General features: G+C 38.4%; 1 long non-coding RNA gene across 2 annotated transcripts in view; it reads left to right on the top strand.

The window, feature by feature from the left end:
* Nucleotides 1-420: 420 nt before the first annotated feature.
* The window catches only part of LOC149467940 (uncharacterized), a 107,777-nt gene continuing 87,111 nt past the window's right edge, over nt 421-21,086 (top strand). Inside the window, exons 1-3 of one of the 2 annotated variants that reach the window (XR_016311805.1) lie at nt 421-459; nt 1,554-2,438; nt 3,891-3,926. This is a non-coding gene — a long non-coding RNA (uncharacterized LOC149467940). Of the gene's footprint in view, nt 460-576; nt 2,439-3,890; nt 3,927-21,086 lie in introns of those variants that run through there. The other variant, XR_016311804.1, reaches the window with a different exon arrangement.

Here is a 21,086-nt window from a genome sequence, read left to right as displayed (position 1 = left end):
ATGTTATATATATATATATATATATATATATATATATATATGTGTGTGTGTGTATATATATATATATATATATATATATATAATTTTTTTTTATTTTTTTTACATTTGTTTTTTAAGATTATTGCCACTATGTAGCAAGTGGACTTAAATAAATGTCCAAAAGCTACACAAAGCAAAAACAAAAACAAAAAAAAACCCAGGGGGGGTGTGTAACATGTTCAGCACAACACAAGTGTACCGCGACTTGGAATATATCTCTATAAATCCCATTGTATCCTCTTTCCACTTAAATACACACAGTGGACAGGTTAATGAGAATGCCACCTCCCTGTGAGAAGTAAAATGCATTAAAATGTGTATCCAGCTGACCTATCCTGGGGTTTGACGTCAGGACGCAGCACTGCGTGTAGGCAAGTAGAAGAAACTTTCCAAAATGGATGTGCAGATTATCCCAGGGAGGTATGGAGAGCTGGCTTTGGGAGTTCGTAAGGGAGACTGGCTAAGGGGCAGGGAGCCAAGAAGCCTGCCCTTCCAGGGCTTGGGGGGATGATGCGTGTGGGTGGGAGAGGGTTAATAGGGCTCAGCTTGTAGATCTCCTGTGTGGATGAGATGTCAGTCCACTGCTCGTGTCCTCCAGCATCCTATTGAACTGGCAGCATCGTGCAGAAGCTCACTGCTTAGACGGCATCTCATTCAACGCCAGCATCCTTTTCACCGCATCGTACATTCATCGAGCACCTCTCGTACATAGCATCTTCTCTCTGCATCTACATACTCCATCGTATCTATGTCAACATCTCTCTGACTGCATTGTACACACAGCTGTCACTGTACAGCACACACCAACACGCAGCTCACTGCATTCACCACGCTGCCAACAGCACTTCCATCTCCCGATTATTCTAGCACAAGATGCCCTAGAAAAAGATTAGGACCTGTATGCTCCTCGCTGCACATGTAATGCTGTGCCTCTGCTATACTGCCAGCACAGAACTCATGGCATGCAAATGAGCTAACTCATTCATCTCTGCTCAGTCTACGTCTGACAGCTCTCCCAGACCATTCTTAGTACCCCAAACAATGATGTTGACAGAGCTCTTGTATTTCCTCATCCCTATGCAGTACCGGATTCCCTCTCACAATATTTACATCACTTTCTGTTTTGTCATGGCCATGCACTGTCAGCATTTCACTATCAACAGCTTAAAGCACTCTCAAGTCATCACTTCATTTTTGACCTGTCAGTACTCTTCCAACACCTCACCTATATCCTCACTGCAATCTCAGCATCTCACTGCCCCACCCCCACCGCACACACTGCACTGTGCAATCCCAGCATGTCACAAGAATTCCAGTACCCCACAGCACCTTACTGCTCTGCTTCTCTGCATTCATAGCACCTTTGTACACATCTTGCATCTCGCCTTTGTAACATGACATCTGACTGCATTGGCAACAACTCACTTTATTCCCAACATCTCACAACACTTGCTTTCTTGGCACCTTGGTCTTCTCCTCTGGACTTTTATCTTACAACTGTCTTCTCTGAACAGGAGCCATGGAGCAGGACTATCTGACCCTGGTGGTAGACCTCGAGGAGGGTCAAAGCATCCTCTGCTAAGATCTCATCTAATTCCTGAGGGATGCAGGTCATTCTTGCCAATACCACAATCACTCCTTCTGTTCTGCTGTTTTCTCCTTCATCCAGCTTGAAATAACGTCAGAGTGGAATTTGTACGATCAGTTGTTTGTTCTCAGAGCATCTTCTTTTTTTATAAGCCACTCCATAACAGAAGATGAGTGGTAAAATAAAAGAAGAACTTGTATCTACGGCTCCTGGTTTGTGCTGCTGAAGTCCACACTATCTCCAAGTTTAATGGATGTTCTTATATGTTGGTGGCTGCTACTGGAATATTGTTATCGCGCTCTCGTTCTGTCTCCTGGAGTTAAATGGGATCTCATAAGTTATTCTTATGCTGTTGAGTGGGGGGTAACTAAAAGGCGTGAATAAAAAGCAAAATAGATCATGCAGAGCCTACACAATAGATATCAATGCACTCTGGACAATGAATGGGAACCTCTCTTAGGATTTCTACACACGTCTGCAACAGCTTGGACTGAATCTGACCAGCACGATTGAATCCCAGACATCTCTTGTGTGAGCCGTGAGAAAATAAGTGCAAGACATCAAATTATTACAACTAAGTTAACAGAGGGGCCTGTCTCCCTCCCCCCACTAGAGATTCTCCCCATGTACCAGACTGGGTACCAGCTCACTCATCTCTAGCCTATACAAAGGATATGTCTAAGCCTGGAACACACAGACAAGCATGTGCTTGGACTTCTATCATCTTCCAAGAAATAGTTTTCTGTTGATATTTTTTAATGGTCCTTATCCACAACATGAAATGATGGTGCCTTGAAGCTTGTGTTTGCAAGTAAGTGTAAGAATATATATCTTTTTTATTTTTTTTTACTTATCTTACTATCTAACTTGTTTTTGGAGCTAAGTGTAATTTTCACCTTAGCTTCTGTTCAACTGAAATATCAAAATTATTCCTTTAGTAAATCAGGACTAATGCAATATATATGAATATATATATATATATATATATATATATATACACACTATAATTGTTTCTATCTTGTGGCCTTGTACAGACTATATGTTTCCACCCACTGCTTTTTTTGGGGGTCTTGCCTCTACACTAATGATCCATTATTCCTGTTATTAGAAGACAAACTTCATATTAAAACATTTACCATGCAAGACAAACAGTTGTGGGATTGTTGTGAAGCCTGGGAAAATGCCCTGAGTGCCGTAGAGTCCAGCCTATTCATTGCAGACCCTCTGCCTCAAGAGACCTCTCACCCCTCAGACATCATTGTCATGCTAATTGGACAAACTGAACTTGATTTTGAATCCCCTTCTCTATTTGGGCTGATTTTTTTTTTGTCTGTGGGAAAAAAACCGAAGAGCTACAGTGTGAAATTAATTAATCAGGCCTTGCTTAAAACAGGGAAAACAAAGGATGTGTTTTTTAAAACTTAACTTTTTAAAGCCTAACAATCACACTAATTTCTAATCTCTGGATTTGTTTAGTTGGGTGTCTGCAGTAAGTACAGCTCTTATTTGCAATTATTATATTTTATTTAACATTTATTATATTATAAAAGAGTTTTTGCTCTTTAACATTTATTTCTATTTAAAAGCACTTATCTATACATCATGTTCTGAAATATAAGAAGTTAGGAAATGTGCCTGAGCAAAAGGACTTAAGGAATTACATTCAAAAGCCATATTAGTAGAAGCTACTTCTGCTTTAATATTTTATTTAGCATAATAACATATAGTAAGTAATTTTTATATATATAATCACACACACCTTACCCTTCTTCTTATTAATACATACCTACGTAACTATTTTATTTAGCATAATAACATATAGTAAGTAATTTTTATATATATAATCACACACACCTTACCCTTCTTCTTATTAATACATACCTACGTAACTAGAGAGATAAGGCATTAGAAAATTGTTAGCTATATAGATATCTAGATAGATAGTGTAGCATGTTTCAGCTGTTATACTACAGAGGGACGAAAAGTATGTGACAATTTATAGGGCCTGAATAGTGCATGCGGTGTTGGGGTAACGGAACAATCCACATCACTGCTTAAAAAAACAATTGTATATGTTTGAAGCTCAAAAATAACATCACTGCTACATTCACACATTAATGCAGCACATTTTTCTAATCAATTTAAGGCTTATATATGTGTTGGTGTGTTTTTTATTTATTTATTTTATAAATGATAGATCTTCATATAGTGGTCCATGCAAATTTATTTAAAAAAGCTTTAAATTTGGTCTGCTCTCTCCTAGGTTAAGAGCACAGAGACATTTCCTGATCCACATACGGTAAGGCTTGATTCTGAGTTCAGATGTTCTTGGATGATGTGCAGGTGTGGTTTTTGTAGCTCCTGTATGTCTTATTGCTGACTTACACATTTAAGGAACACTAATTTGTTTCTGTATTCATACTACAATGTAGTAACCAATATAGTTGGTATATTCACAAGACATGCCTATGTAGACAGTGTATTGTGGTTTTTTATGATCACAGAGGTGGACATAATTTGCAAAAAAAAAAAAACGTTTTTCTTCATATCTTTCCTTTTTTATAATTTCTGGTTCTAACTGCATGCAGTTCAGGCTTATAGCATTAAGAGAGTAAGTTACTTTAATTGACATATTCAACTGCAGTATAGGTACTTAGAGACACAGATATGTTTACCAGCTATATTATTACAAGTACAATAGAATTCTTGTTTATCCAGTCATCTATATTCGTCATCTATATTGCAAGTATAGTAGAGGAGTATCTATCCTATGGGAAGCATATGCATGGTAGTAAATTGACTGTAGTTTCCTTGAAACATCCACGTGTATACATGGGAATGTTTTTAACTGGTGCATGTCACCATATTCTTTTTCATTCTGCCTACAATTAACACTTGAAGTTAAGATGAACTGCTTTTGTAGCAAAATGCTAAGTTTCTTACAACGGTTCATCAAATCACATGATTTTAAGGAAACTGCAGCTCTAATTTGCTTTTCTAAAACCATAGTATACAGGATACTACACATCATACATAGGCCTTCTATTTGATTCATACTTTTCTATCTATCTATCTATCTATCTATCTATCTATCTATCTATCTATCTATATATACAATATACAAATGCATGTTTGTGTGTGTCTGTGTTTAGTGGTTTAGTGTATAGAAATGGTGGAAAGTGTTTGTTTACTTTTTCTTTAAAATGGCCACCCTTGTTCACGTAATATTTTTTCATCCATTGGATTTTCCATTTCTGTTTACACATCTAAAATGGTTCCATTAAGGAAAGATGAAAGGTGTGTGTACGGGAATTGTGTGTTAATTAGCAAAATAATCACGCTTGCAATATTCTACCTTCTGTAGTAGATAAGAAAATACATTAGAGAAATTCAGGTAACAACAGTAATATCAAATGTTCACATACTGTGGATGGAATATCACCTTTACGTCAAGTGATGGTTGACAATGATGATATTTCTAATACAGTGCTTGATCATAAAAGGTATATTTAATGTATGTTTTTTTTAGCCAGTTCTAAACTATATTTGGCTATGGTCCTTATTAACGAGGCGATGTAAAGACCAATGGTGTACAGTAACCCATGGTAACCAATCAGGTTTTTATCTTTAATTGGTTTAGATTAGTCTGCGCATATTCCTGATTGGTTGCTGGGTTACTGCACTTAGCATATTGCTTTTTGCCTTATGAAATAAAAGCTAAGATGTGTATGCGCAAAACATTCCAAGATCATTGGATATACTGACTAATAGATTTTCAGAGAGGTGGAGTTAAGTCTTGAGTAGACCTTAATTTTCTGCTCAGCATCGAACAATCTTGATGTTTCTCTCTCTTTCTAATTTGCTTGCCTTAGTAGTGTGTTCTATTTTAAAAAATAGGATCCATACTAAACAATAAAGATAGTAGTTGGATAGATAGATAGATAGATAGATAGATAGATAGATAGATAGATAGATAGATAGATAATAGATTGATGTTGGGTAGAATAGTAGGCCATTCAAGCTTTTGTGCATCTTCCAGCATGTTAGAATATATACAACCTGTTATTCACGATTATGCATATAGCCAAATGGGTAGAACTATTCCCATTGTAAGTTATATAGACTACTTAAAGTTATGCTCTTGCAAAAACAGTCCAGATTTAAAGTAAGACAAAATAATAGCAATAAAGAATAATAAATAAAATAACAGTATATATGAATAGAAAGATAATAAAATATAATAAATACAAGATGTACATTGTAATCTCTTCATGGCATTGTTTCAAACTTAAAGATATTGAGTATTATGGGATGTTATTTGTGTATAATGTCCATTAGTAGGGCTAAGGGTTCCTTGGGAATCTTGCACACTCTCATAAAGGCTGTTTTTTTACATTCAGTCATTTAATGTGAGCTTATTATGGTTCCTGGTTCATCTGCTAACAAAGATGAGTGATATAAGGTGTAATTAAATTCAGAACTTGGCCACATTACTAGCATTTAGTGCTGCCCTCTCTGTCTATATTACATGTTTATTTTCTTCCACAGAGCTGGAAATAAGGCGGTCTATACACCAGCTCAAAAATTTATTATTTTTACTCAGCTCACCTCAGCAGAGAAGGGAATACATTTTTTCACATTCCCAGGCTGATTGCTTCTATGGGGATAACAGTGAACCACACAACACAGAACACACATCATTTCCAATTGCAGCGCCAGTGGAGATTCCCATTTAGGGTTCTGACTTTGTCCCTTGTCTAAATACCAGTTCCCACAAATAATAAAAGTGGCCAGAGTAATGTCTAAAGATGTACAGCAGTAGCTAATCTCAAACTGTGGATTTCAAAGGCTTGGAGTCCAACCGTTTGTAATTTTTTTTTTACCTTTAGTTAAGCTGTCTCTTGAAACACGCACAAGTAGTTACCTGTTCTTGAAAATATTTCTAGAGTTTCATTGGCACAGCTCATTTGTTCCTTTTGTTTTGCTGTCAGATAATGGAAATAGCAAAACATATGTCAGCTATTGACAAATCCTAAGGGGAAATCGAGTTCTTTCATTAGGACCACTTTTTTAAATAGTGATGAGCTGAATGTGAGTTTGGTTCGAGGGACAATTGCTGAACAATTAAATTAAAGTTCAGAAATTGCAAACATTCCCAGAACCCTATTAAAGCCCTACTAATTAGTTTAGCAAATTTTTAAAGGTATTAGGAAAGGGATTAAGAAACAAAAGGCATGGGGAGCTGGGCACTGCCAGGGGGAACATGTACCATACCAAGCCATATATACCCTCAGCATGTAGAGAGCACCTTGTAGTGGAATGCCTCTGGCAAAACATCTTGTCCTCATGATGCTTCAATGCTGACATTCACACAAGGAATGTAAACAAAAGGGGAAGCCGGCTGATGGCATTGACCAAATATGTCCTCAATTCAAGCCCCATTGTTTACATTTAGCTTAAGCTGGTCATAGATAGTTCAAATCCTGCTGAACTGGCTGAGATTTGAACCATGTATGGGCAGGCTGAATGTACCCAAGTTGATCAATTGATCAGTCTGCCAGATTTTACATGGAATTATTGCAAGTGGCTATTATAGCCGCTAGTGATAAACACTGTCTTCTCCTGGTGAGGATAGCTTCCACCGCTCCCCTGCTGGCAGAACACAATGGCTCGGCAGGAGGGATTTCCCTTTCAACACTGACTATGTTGATCGGGGAATTCAGCTAATTTCTTTCCTGCAACCCTTAGTTGCAGGAAAGAAATGTGCTCCATCTATGGCCTGCCTTAGTTTACATTTAGTTTAGATTGTATTTATCAACCAATATTGGCTGCTAGGCCACCAGTGATCCCCGGCATCCTATCAACCGCAGCCCTGAGTGAGAAGCTGTCATTATCGCACCATCACTAATGAATGACTTCCTGCACAGCAAAAGGTTTGCTGCAGTGGGTGGGCAAACAGACCATTTAGTTTTCTCATTCTCCGAAGTGCACAGCTAAAGTTTGGTTTGAACCCTGTAATGCTCCAAACTCTTACCTCACCCCTATAGTTAAAGGGCAACTTACACTATAATAAATTTATTTTTTTAATTCCAGCAGTATAAATACCTGAGTTTGTTGTGGCACCAGTCTCTTGCAGTATGTTGTACAACATAGCTCAGATTGGGGGATGAAAGCAGCACAAGGAGTCAGGCCTTGCTGGGTAGAATAATCAGGAGTGTGACAAAAGATATAACAAAACTGAATAGACTAGTCCACAAATCTAATCTGGAATGGTTGTCTTGTCACAGCCAGGTGTAAAGTATCATAGCCTAGTTGTTAAATAATAGTTGTTTGTGACATCCACTCATCAGTGCTTCACACCTGTATATAATCTGCCTTGTAACCCAACTACATTTTGTGTCCTGATGTTGCCCATTCCAAGAGAAGAAGGCCCATTAGTTTTTATATCTAATTATGGTCAGTAAATAATTCTGGTTTATCTCTAACACACAGGGTATAGTTGTTTTACCCTTGATTGGCAAACCTGTCTAAAAAGCTGAACTTTGAACACAAGAACATCTTTTTAATTATATTTTTCAACAGCAACAGCAGATTTAAATCATTTTTAGTGCACCAAATGCCCATGCAAACCCAAGAATTACCTTGGAAATGTAGCAGTGACTTCATCACTGTGCAGTACATGACCTGTGCAGACAGCAGAGCTGTGGGAGGGACACAGGAGGTCCACCCACTACAGGATATCTAGTGAAAACTATAGGAGGGGGCAGAGACAAGACCAGTCACCCTGCACAAGGAAAGAAGGCAGCAGCAATTGGTCCTTGTCACAGGACACTCCTGCACAGAGCCATATTTATACAAATCTGGTAGAAATACACAAAGCACACCAGGCCTTAAGAAAGAATACACGTCTGAGTTTAGGCAAAATTTGCTTATCCCAGAACTATAACCTCTTCACGTCGGCCGAACGCAAACGTGTGGCCTCCCGGCATCTGGGCCTAGATGCCAAGCGGCTGCACATATTAAAAAAAGACATATGTGCTGAGAGCTCACGCCCTGTGCGCTCCCAGCACACATGTCTCGTACTCACTGAAAGGTTCCGATCTCCTCTTTCGATCAGGACCTTTCCCGATCATGTGACTGTCATGACACCCCGTCACGGCGGTCACATGACCCTAAACCCGTCCCGCCTCCCGGCTTCTGAAACCCCTAAAGGCCTGGGAGGCGCCAGCATGAAGGGGTTAAGATACTATTAGTTATGCAGGGCAGTCGAGATGCTGGAATGTAATGAGACTTACTATCACAGGGTAAGAAGGTGTTGTCATTCAGTGTTGTCATATTCACTGAAATGTGGTATGTTGTTTAGCATTTTAATTTTGAATTTAGAATTTGGAGTGGATAAGGTTAACAGCTTGTTAGTGCCAGTTATTACTAAATGATTTTAGTAATAACATGCACTGCCATTGACTTCTATAGGCCTCCCAATGCACTACAACACAGAATAAAATGGGCAATATTATATATATTTTTCAAAACGCACTTTACTGCAGCACTGAGATCAGCTGCCATTGCTTTTTCTAAGAATAATAATTTCCTAGTTTTGATACGTTCCAAGTCACTGATCTGGAACAAGCTTGCAGATACAAAAAAGACTGAACTTCTGATGTTTTTACTTTATTCTGTGCCTGAAAAAATATGCATGCAATTGGTTTAGGTTGACAGCCAGAAAACTAGTATTTACAGAAATGTTAAAGTGGAACTAAACCCTCCTATCCTTTACAGTCAGGGAAGCTGCCATCTTAGCCTGTGTTTGATCTGCAGTTACCATGGTGCTCCACATGTGATCAGTTATGATTCCATACCTTTGATGGATTGACAGTTTGGCTGAGAGCAGAAACAGTTGTGACAGTTATCATTTATGGCATTCCTTGATTGTATCTGTTTTGGGAAAGCGTTAAATTGATGGGTTTAATTCTGCTTTAAGGGCTCATTCATACCAGAACGCAGGGTGAGAAACAGGCAATCCATGTATGGTTCCCACACCGCGTTCACGCACGGGGTGTGCAATCTGCTGCTGGTGTGAAATGCAGATCACAAAGGCAGTGCAATTGCATGCACAAGATCGCATGGCACAGCAGTACCATTGTAATCAGATGCAGGGGGTTATTGAAAAGTAGTGCATGCTGGAAACCTTGGATATGTTATTCCTTGCCTTCCCTGCCTCCTACTAGTTATGGTCTCTTATAGTTTCTGCCTATTCTAGCCCTGGATCCGTGATCCCTCTAGTTTCCCTTCTTCTATGTTTTCTTTCCGATTCCCTTTTTTTATTTTTTTTGTTTTATTTTCTTTTTCCTTTCTTCTAACCTTTTTTTTTTTCCTCTTCTTTTTCCGATATTATGTTGGATTACTGCTGCTATTTGGTTTGGCTTTTTGCTGTCCCTTCTTGATGTCATTGGACATTTCGTTATTTGACTAATACAAGTCAGCAGGATGTCTCTGTTTATGTGTTATTGTTCTACTTTGCCCCTGAGTGGGCATATTTTGAGCTTGTTGTATTCTTAAAACAAAACTTTCTTAATAAAAATATTGAAACAGAAAAGTAGTGCATTCATACCAAGTTTCATAGAAATCGCACAGAAACGCAGACTGTGTTCCTGTGTGATTCAGTATGTTATTTGTACAGGTTTTCTTTAGCCACTTGCCCTCCACAGGATTTACCCCTTTCCTGGCCAGGCCATTTTTTGTGATACAGAGCTGTGTTACTTTAACTAACAATTGCGTGGTCATGTAACGCTGCACCCAAATTAAATTTATGTCCTTTTTTTCTCACAAATAAAGCCTTATATTGCTGGTATTTGATCGCCTGTGTGTTTTTAATTTTTTGCACTATAAACAAAAAAATACCGACAATTTTGAGAAAAAAACAATATTTTTGACATTTTGCTATTAAACATGTCCAGTAAAAAAATGTAAAAAATCTAATTTTGTCATTAATTTAGGCCAAAATGTATTCTGCTACATGTCTTTGCTAAAAAAAAATTCCAAATACATGTAAATGAATTAGTTTACATGAAAGTCAAAGCGTGTACAAATGGCGGTATAGATACTGGAATTTTTTTTTCTTTGTTTTACTATTAATGGCAGCAATCAGAGACTAATAGCGGGACTGCAGGACTGCAGCGGGCATTCTGACACTGGGGGGAACTGATTTGGTGTCACTGACATCCACAGTGACACCAATACAGTGATCAGTGCTAATAAAAAGCACTGGCACTGTACTGACGGCACTAGGGAGGAAGGGGTTAACATCTGGGGCAATCAAAGGGTTAATTGTGTGCTGTTTTACTACTGGGCTGTGTCTGTGTTTCACTGTGAGCACACTATGCTATGCAGAGCCATACAAAGCAGTGTGCAGGAGCTGACAGGGGAGGAATCTGTATTGTTTACATACAGGTCTGTCCCCCGTCAGAGATACTCGGCGATCACCGGGTGCCAGTGAGTAATCACCCATTGATTGCCTGCCAAGGGCGCAAATGGCAGCGCGGGTAGGGCTCGCGCGCACCCCCCTACCCAGAACTGCAAAATCACATGTTTATATATGGGGTTTTGCGCACCCCTGCTGCCCTGTAGCAGTATTTCTGCTATAGCGCAGAGGGGAAACAGTTAATAAAAAAGCTGACACTGGTGTTAACAGTGGAGATGGTCAGGTCAAGAGCTGCCACTGCTCTAAGCCTGTATGAAAATCCCCCGTCTCTGGAAGTCTAGGTGTCAACCAAAGGGAGCCCAGCGCTCTATGAACTTGGTAGAAAAGCAGGAAGTTGCAAACTGATGACGTCAGATCACATCCAACTTTTTTAGACCCAGCTATAGAATACTGCATTCTGCCCCTCTTTTTCATTCAAGCTCATATTGGGGTAACACATTGGGGGGTGAACCTAGGTGGGTCTGCAGTGTGCTTTGTCCAGGTCTAATAAAGTTGAGTGTGATCTGAAGTTATTGGTGTGCGATGTCCAGTTTTCCTGACAGTAAAGATGTTGTTACAAAGACATTGGGGCTGATTTATTAGTAGGAGCAAATTTACCCTAAGCTGACTGAGAGTTTTAAATGTGCGCAGGCCAGGGTCAAAACTACTCCTTCAGTAAATCTTCTGTTTACTTTAAAGCATATCTATAGTGAAAATGTAAAATCATATATTCATTTCAAATATTTATAGTCTACTCCTATTAATATGAATATGTTTAAAGTTTGTAAACTTACTTTGTGAAGATCCCCACACATTTACTTTCTTGAAATCTTTGACTCATATTCACTATGCCCTGTGAGTAGGCACTGCTGTGTCACACATTTAACAGAGCCTGCCTTCTGAACTACAGAAGTGCTGAGAGAAGGAGTTTTATGAGGCAGTACAGGAATCACTGCTTGCAGGCAGCATGGTACCATGGGATATGTAGTCCTCAGAAATTGAAAGTAAACATCGGAGAAGCTGAAAATGTCCAAAACTATGGCGCTGTTGGGTCCCCAAAAGAAGGAGATACGGCTAAAGAAAACAGGTGAGTAATTATAAATCCGTCACTGTACATGGCGGTTGCTGACCTCTTGAACCTGGTCCTGAGTAAACCTAACACACATATGTAAGCAAATAAGAGAGGGTGCCACCATCTAAGTGTAAGCTGTTAATTAGTATAAAATCAAGATAAAAATAATGCACTCACTGGAAAAGGAATGGAATCAACATTTCATCAGATGACATGCTGATTCCATTCTTTATCCCGTGACTGCTTTATTTTTCTCCTGAGTTTATGCTAATAGTTTACACTTAGATGGTGGCGCCCTCTCTCATTTGCTATCAAAAGAGAAGCTGCAAAGCATGCAGGGAGTCCAGGAAGTTGTAGAAAGAGATGACCAGAAGACAGGCAGCACTCACAACATGAAAGGAGATTTTTCAAGTAAGCGTATATTGGATCGTCAAATAAAACTACTGTTTGTTTTGGTATTATAGTGCAGATGTTATAAAATGAAGTGTGTGCTGGGACCATAGATTTCCTTTAAACTTCCCTTTCATATAAAGAACATATTGTGTGACAAATGAAATTCATGCTGTAGTGCAATATCAGTAGGAATCACTTTTACATGACTGCATGTTAAAAGATGTTCATCACTGTAGTGGTGTTTATTTAGAAAATGAGTAGATAAGTAGTTGGCTAACAGGGATTTTTATACCAGACAATAAAATAAAATAATTAAAATAGCTTATTCCTTGCATTTTACAATACTCATTTTAAGTTATGTCTTCATACAAGGGCCCTTATATGATAAAATTAAGTTAAGATAGGTGATGTACAGACAGTCCTGATTTACCAAACCTGGCAGACAAGAACTATGCAGTTACTGCTCATAGTAACCAGTTACATTTAGGGCTCATGTACACGGGACGTTTGGAAAACTCCTCTGAACAATGGAAACTGACTGCTGGAAAACGTAGGTCAAAAAACGGCAGTTTAGGCACGTTTGCATACCGCGTTTATTCGTGTTTATGTGCGTTTGCATTTAGACGCGTTTTTAAAAGATAACCTCAGGAGACCTTCCCAAATGCCCAGAATGCACTGAAAAACAGTAACAAATTAACTATTTCAGACATTTTGAGAGAAATAGAGAGAGCAGAAGCAGAGAGAGCAGTATGTGTTGAGATGACCTGTCTTTTCTGGTTGTATTCACTATGGATCCCATCATGAGCATAATGCAGCACGTTCTACTATTTTTTCCTTCACGAGAAACCTGCAACTGACTGCACAGGTGTACTAGGTACATTTGACTACATGGAAAACGCTTTGCATGCATTTCTGATGATGAAAAAAGGCTCTGTACAGGATCTGGACATGGAACAGTTAAAAAACGCTTATAAACGCAAACGCTTATAAACACGGTTAACCGCGTTTACAAGTGTTTACACGCATTTACAGGTATTTGAAACGCTGGTAAAATCTACTCCTGAACACAAGTTTGGTGCGTTAAAAAAAAACGACTGTAAACTCAACTGCCTATAAACTACTGTAAATGACTATGTGTACATGGACACATAGGAAAACATTAGGGAGAGTTCAGGGGCTGCTGAAAAAAAACGCAGAAAAGCTCCTAAACGTGAGTTTATCAGCTGCAGTGTACATGAGCCCTTAATCTTTAATCTTCCAACCTGAACTGAAAAAATAAGGAAGCAGAGTCTAACTACTATACTTTTTCTTTCCTTAGATATTATGGTGGCAGACCAGATTATGTTTTCTTTATGTAGAAATATATCCCATTTATTTGCATTTATTGATTGAAGTGGGAATGTGACATGGTTGGACTTGCAAGATAAAGGTTCAGCCATATAACCACTGAGTGCCACCAAGTGGCAAAAGTCAGTCAAAACATGCTGGACTCCTTACCTTGCCGTAAAAATACTATTTCCAACAAAAAAAACCCACCAAAATCGAATGAATTACATGAAAAAAGGAAAAAATGGGTATTTGGACTATTACAGTTAAAAATAATTTAAAGAGATACATGTGTCATTATAGACCTCGAATAGTTTTGTTATATATGATTTTTACACTTAAATTAATTGTAAAGGCTACATTAAAAAAAACAGGTTTATACTTACCTGCTCTATGAAGTAGTTTTGCACAAAGCAGTCCTGGTCCTCTTCTCAGATCCCCTGCCTGTGCTCCTTGCTCCTCCTCTTGTCAATGGACCACTTCCTATGGTGGCACACCTTCGGGCCCAATCCCAAGTCACTCTGTCTGTGTTTATAGACACAGACAGCGAGGCTTGGCCCTGCTCTCTTTGCACAGGCTGTGATTGACATACATATGTAAACCTTTACCTTGTAAAACAATCCATTCCATTTAAAATAGAAATGCAATGCAGAATACACACTATATATATATATATATGTATATATATATATTATACACTATATTGCCAAAAGTATGGGGACACCCCTCCAAATCATTAGATTCAGGTGTTCCAATCACCTCCATATCCACAGATGTATAAAATCTAGCACCTAGGCATGCAGACTGCTTCTACATATATTTGTGAAAGAATGGGTCACTCTCAGGAGCTCAGTGCACTCAAGCGTGGTACCGTGATAGGTTGTCACCTGTGCAATAAGGTTGCTACTAAATATTCCACAGTCAACTGTTAGTGGTATTATAACAAAGTGGAAGCAACTGGGAACAACTGCAACTCAGCTACGAAGTGGTAGGCCACGTAAAATAACAGAGCGGGGTCAGTGCATGCTGAAGTGCACAGTGTACAACTCTCTGCAGAGTAAATAGCTAAAGATCTCCAAACTTCATGTGGCCTTCAGATTAGCACAACAACAGTGCATAGAGAGCTTCATGGAATGGATTTCCATGGCCAAGCAGTTGCATCCAAGTCTTACATCACCAAGTGCAATGCAAAGCGTCGGATGCAGTGGTGTAAAGCACGCCACCTCTGGACTCTGGAGCAGTGGAGACATGTTCTCTGGAGTGACGATTCATGTTTCTCTGTCTGGCAATCCGATGGACATGTCTGGGTTTGGCAGTTGCCAGGAGAACGGTACTTGCCTGACTGCATTGTGCCAAGTGTAAAGTTTGGTGGAGGGGGGATTATGGTGTGGGGTTGTTTTTCAGGGGTTGGGCTTGGCCCCTTAGTTCCAGTGAAGGGAAATTTTAAGGCGTCAGCATACCACAACATTTTGGACAATTTCATGCTCCCAACTTTGTGGGAACAGTTTGGGGATGGCCCCTTCCTGTTCCAACATGACGGTGCACCAGTGCACAAAGCAAGGTCCACAAATACATGGATGAGCAATTTTGGGATGGAGGTAATTGACTGTCCTGCACAGAGTCCTGACCTCAACAACTTTGGGATAAATTAGAGTGGAGACAATGAGCAAGGCCTTCTCGTCCGACATCAGTACCTGATCTCACAAATGTGCTTCTGGAAGAATGGTCAAACATTCCCATAGACACACTCCTAAACCTTGTGGACAGCCTTCCCAGAAGAGCTGAAGCTGTTATAGCTGCAAAGGGTGGGCCAACTCAATATTGAACCCTATTAAGACTGGGATGCCATTAAAGTTAAAGTGCATGTAAAGGCAGGCGTCCCAATACTTTTGCCAATATAGTATTTTATATATATATATATATATATACACAGACACACATAGTATATCATTATATTTACTTTTTTTCTTTATAATTGGTCATAGGACCTCTGTTGTTAGTTGCACAAGAGGCTTAGACAGGTGGGTATAGAGACTGCATCGGGGTGTGTCAGCAGTAGGCAGAGTAACAGCAGTACACTGATCTATCAAGTGATTAGCTGTGCAGGGTCGTGTGTCAGCACAGGTCTGAACACTGGCAGGCTGTGCTCCAAGTAGAATGCAAACAAGAAAACTGAACACGATGGGAAGGGTGTGCTTCCAAGCCCTGGATGGTCAGTTTGAAATAGGAAAGCAAAGGGACTGGCAGGATCACCAGGGACTTCACACAAAGGAAGCAATACAAAAAGAACAGGGTACTTTTTAATACAAGTACATAGTAATGCAGACACATATCAAAACTATGAAATGATGGGGTAACACACACTTTAATATGGGGCACTTAGTATGAAAAGCAAAGCTATAACCCAGGCACTGACCATGTTCCTGTAGAAGAAGGTGACATGAAATGCAGCAAATGTAGTGTCCATGTTTTCTTCCAGTATGGTGAGCAGAAGTGAATCATCCAGGAGGCATGTTGCAACTACATCACCATCTCCAGGCAAAGCATGGATGGGAAAATTGAGTCCAATGTAAAATTAAGTATAAAAACTTATAGCACAGAAGACATTAGAAACAAGTATAAATGGGAGTAATTAATGTGAATAACAGCTAGGCAGCCGCCAAACACTGCGGGTTGTGTATAGTGTGAAACAGTTCAAATTAAAGGGAAGCCCTGTCTTACCTTGTCCACGTTGCTCGGCCTGTTAAGGGTCCAGGCTTCTCTCATCATGATGGGCATACCCCAAATGGATCTACAGGGTCTAGGAACCTGCATAACACCCTGCAGCTAATTACAGAGTTGGGTCCCTATACTGCCCCCAAGGTTGATACCAAAAAGGGTTTCTGAAGTAGAAACTGCTACGTAGCCCAAGGCAATGTTTCAGTCAAATCTTGATAGAAAAGTCTGAGAAAAAAATGGTTTAAAAAGAAAAAAACTCCTTCAAAGGAGAAGAGGTCCATCACCTAAGGACACTAGGAAAAAGTAGAGTTTTACTAAGTGGGTAGAGCTATGTGAGTTTGGATGGCATTTTTTGAGCTTTTAAGTTTTTAAACTGATATTTTATATATTTTTTTGCTATGCATTTAAAATATTTTACAAACAGACATGTAATACAGTGAGCACCCATGGCAGGGTTCCAAAGCACTATGGTTTTACAAATATAGACCAATGGAAGCTGTTTCCTTTCAGACTTTCTCTGTAAGTGTAACACACATGCAAACATTAATCTTTTCAAACTCTCAATCTAAATTTTGTAATCCTGTGTATGTGCATATCTATCTGCATTGTGCATGGGTGTGTGTTCATGGTTTGTCTGCCTGTCAAATGACAAATGTGAAGCAAGTAGATTCATTTAACTGGCTGGTCAGCCAACATCACCAGATAGTCTCTAACCTGAGTATGCAATGTATTTACTCAAGCTCAAAATGAGTAGGAAGAGAACCAAAAGAAGGAAATTGCTGGCCAAGAGTATAGTATTGAATCATTTGGATCTACTGTACCCATCAGCAATATTAGCTGCATAAATCTGATCTAATATATAATAAAATTCTATTTTTCAAGACACTTTTCAATAAAACAGAGATAAGCAATCTAACCTGTCCTTACTACACTAAAATGTAGCAATCATTACAATTAAGAGAGTCATAATAAAGGAGACAGTGAGATATAACTATGATAGTTACCGTTCCTTTAGTTGTATTTATTGAAGTTGAATGCATCTAATTCAGTTAATGTACAGTGGAATTATGAATAAAACATAGAAGCAATCAGATTTATATTGATGTCCGTGTCCTTGGGAAATTTCTCTCTTCCTGTCTCAGACACCACAAAGAAAGTATGTGGAAATCTCACCAAAGGGTGCACAGCAGTAAAAATCTCACAGAGTTTCTAACCCTTCCCCGCAAATTAAACATTTGTTTTACTTGAGGTTTCACTTAAAACAAAAGGTACTAAAACTGCATATTTTCTGCTGTTGCTTGATTGCACTGGCAGGACATATTTGTAAATTAAAATGAATGAATTCTACACTTATTCTTTTAAATCGCAGTTCCTAACAGAACAAATTACATTTGTATTGTTGTAGGCTGAAAGCTAATCTATAAATGACATGAACTTAGACACCAATATATCGTTCATATACTGTGATCCTATAATGAACTTCTTCAAGGGTTATTGCAGAATTTTTCTTTTTTTAAATATGGGTTTAGTTTAATTTTTTTTTAAAAACATTCTCCCGGAATCTATTATATTCTCCTAGATTGTAAGCTCCCAGGATCAGGCCCTCCTATCCCTCTTTTATTGAACTTTATTGTTGCTGTATTGTCTCTCGTTATATTGTAAAGTGCTGAGCAAACTGTTGGCGCTATATAAATCCTGTATAATAATAATCTTAGATTGTAAGCTCCAAGGAGCAGGGCCCTCCTAACCCTCTTGTATTGAACTGTATTGTTGCTGTATTGTCTCCCGTTATATTGTAAAGTGCTGAGCAAACTGCTGGCGCTATATAAATCCTGTATAATAATAATAATAATATGCTGTTTTCATGGCATCTTAAAAAAACTGTTGCACAGTAGTGCCCCTAGAGGGCATATGTGATGCAGATCATGCAAAAACAGCAAGCAGATCAAAATGTCAAAGACATCAGTAGACACTATAAAGTGAGACTATCAACAGCATGCAGTTGTCCAGGATATAGTTCAATTTTGCACTTTCTGATTTTCACATTTAATGATTGAAAACGCTATAAAAAATACTATTTGGTGTAAATTAACTTAGTTAAAAAAAAACAGGTAACTCACTAAACACAGAACACATTAAAGGAGATAAAACATATATTAATCAAAGAATCAATTTAAAATAATTATTAAGAACTTGTATTAAAATAGATGGTTTATATAATAAATACTTCCTTTAAAATGATAGAAATCAATTACCCTAAAAAATAAATTTAAACACAATCACTGAAATCTCATAATTTTTAGCGTTTTAATGCAAATTAAAAAAAATCATGTTCAATATTTTTAAATTTGCTTTCATGAAAATAATAGTTGATGATCCTACCCTGAAAGTCCTTGTTTACACACTTCCTATTGTAACGTGACAACGCTTTGTCACTGTCTCTGACTTGTTCTCCTGCATTGTCACTCTGTCATATGGCCTTCCTGTAGAGATCACAAGTGGCTGTGCCAACATTCATCGTGCAGGCATGTTCCACGGTTGTTGTTATCAAGAATCTCACCATGAGAATGATATGAAGCAGTTGTAGTGTAGAGTGTAGATTTGTAGACAGGAAGTGACTACAGGAGACCAGTAGCAGTGAGGTGCAACAAAGGATCAAAAATGTGAAACCAGTATTTTATGGGAAAACAGATTGCAGTTATGGTGATATGTGATGATACAGTACATGGTGCTATAGTAGACTAAATGGTATTCAGTCATGGTTTTCATCAACTTAAAGAGAGTTAAAATGTATGCAAACCCTAACTCTATTTTTCAGTATGTTTGACTTCATGCCCCACTATATACAGTTTTCTCAAGCAAATCATTTTTTGTGAGTCTATTACATAGTGTCTTACTTACTAAGTTCCTGCCAGTAACAGCACTTCCTGTTTCAGGCTGACAATGCTAAGCCACTGCCTTGTAATTAGCAGTAGTGTTGTCAGCCTGCCGTGTGCATTACTTAAAGTGGTAGTAAAATAATTGAATAAAATAAAAAAAAGCAGATCCCCTGGCAGATTTAAGTCATAATGTACTAGTATGCACTGCATACTAGTACATTATGACAGACTTACCTGCAATCAGAGCCTCCAGCACAGCTCTGCCATGGATCCCCCGGCACTTCCATCGTCCCTGGTGTTCCTTCCAGGTTTTGGATCTTCAGACACTTGAATGGCTGGGCTACTGCTGTGCATATGTACGGGAGTCACATCGCCGCTGCACAGGAAGCAGGCCGTAAATGTGATCTGAGCTGCGCATGTACAGTTCAGATCACTTTACCCCCTGACAGGCAAGGGGGTCATTTACGACAGTAGAGACCTCTAGGGTCTCTTCTGCTATGAAAACCCTGTCTGTCAGCAAATGTTTAATACCAAGACTTTACTATCACTTTAAGTTGGCCATTGGGCTGGCTTTCTGACGTTTTATCCCTTTTCAACTTTATCCAAAACTAAAGTTTTAGCTGGAGTTGGTGTTTAAATATATAATAAATTACAAGTAGCAAAACTGACTTGAGCAATTACTTATATTATCATTGAAAGTGTAACTATTAACATAATAATGCAACCAACCAAAACAGTTATATTTGTTATTAAACCTATAAAAAACCTGCCAACACATAACTGTTCAGAGCTGCTACCTAGTTATACTGTGTATGTATATATATATATATATATATATATATATATATATATATCAGATTTTCTTCATCTCTTCTCATCGGAAGATGCTCCTGTCGAGGTGTTAACTTCCGTGGATGGTCTGGACGTCTCTGTGAGATGGTTGCAGTTCCATCTTTGTTACATTTTTGGATCACTTTTGCTACATTATTCTGACTGATAAGTAAAGCTTTGCTGATCTTCTTGTAGCCTTCATCTTTCTTGTGTAAATAAATAATTTTCTTTCTCAGGCTTTGTGACATTTCTCTTCCATGTGGTGCCATTGTCTGCTGGACATCTGTTTAATGAATAATTAGACTCACCTGTAGTTGAATTCTTGTTAACTAGAATATTTTTGTCTAAACATTTGCTTTGCTCCTAAGGGGTGTATTTATTTTTGCTACATAGTCTTGAATGAATTTGTTGGAAAGAATACCTTTTTGTGTGTGCAAATTAACAAATATTGTTTGCAATCAATGGCCCGCATTTGTGGAAATATTGTGTTGAAAATGATTCGGAAAGGAAAGGAAAGAAAGGAAAGGAAAGGTATTCTGACAAATCTGTTGGGGTGTACTCATTTATGCTGAGCACTGTATGAAATACTACTTAGGATTATTAAAGTAATAAGATAATTTTTTAATTATGTATAATGTGAATGGTTAAAGCCACATGATGTTTTCTTTGCAGATAATATGTCCTCACAAAAGCTTTGACAATTTATTATTTCAATAAGGTAATATGCTCCCGTGAAAAATTTTTAAATTTCAACCACTTCCTGACTGACGCACGTATATA

Source organism: Staurois parvus, unplaced genomic scaffold (assembly GCF_062004578.1).
Source record: "Staurois parvus isolate SC_StPar_1 unplaced genomic scaffold, SC_StPar_1.0 ptg000096l, whole genome shotgun sequence".
Taxonomy (NCBI): Eukaryota; Metazoa; Chordata; class Amphibia; order Anura; family Ranidae; genus Staurois; species Staurois parvus.
This window is presented reverse-complemented; position numbering and strand designations above follow the sequence as displayed.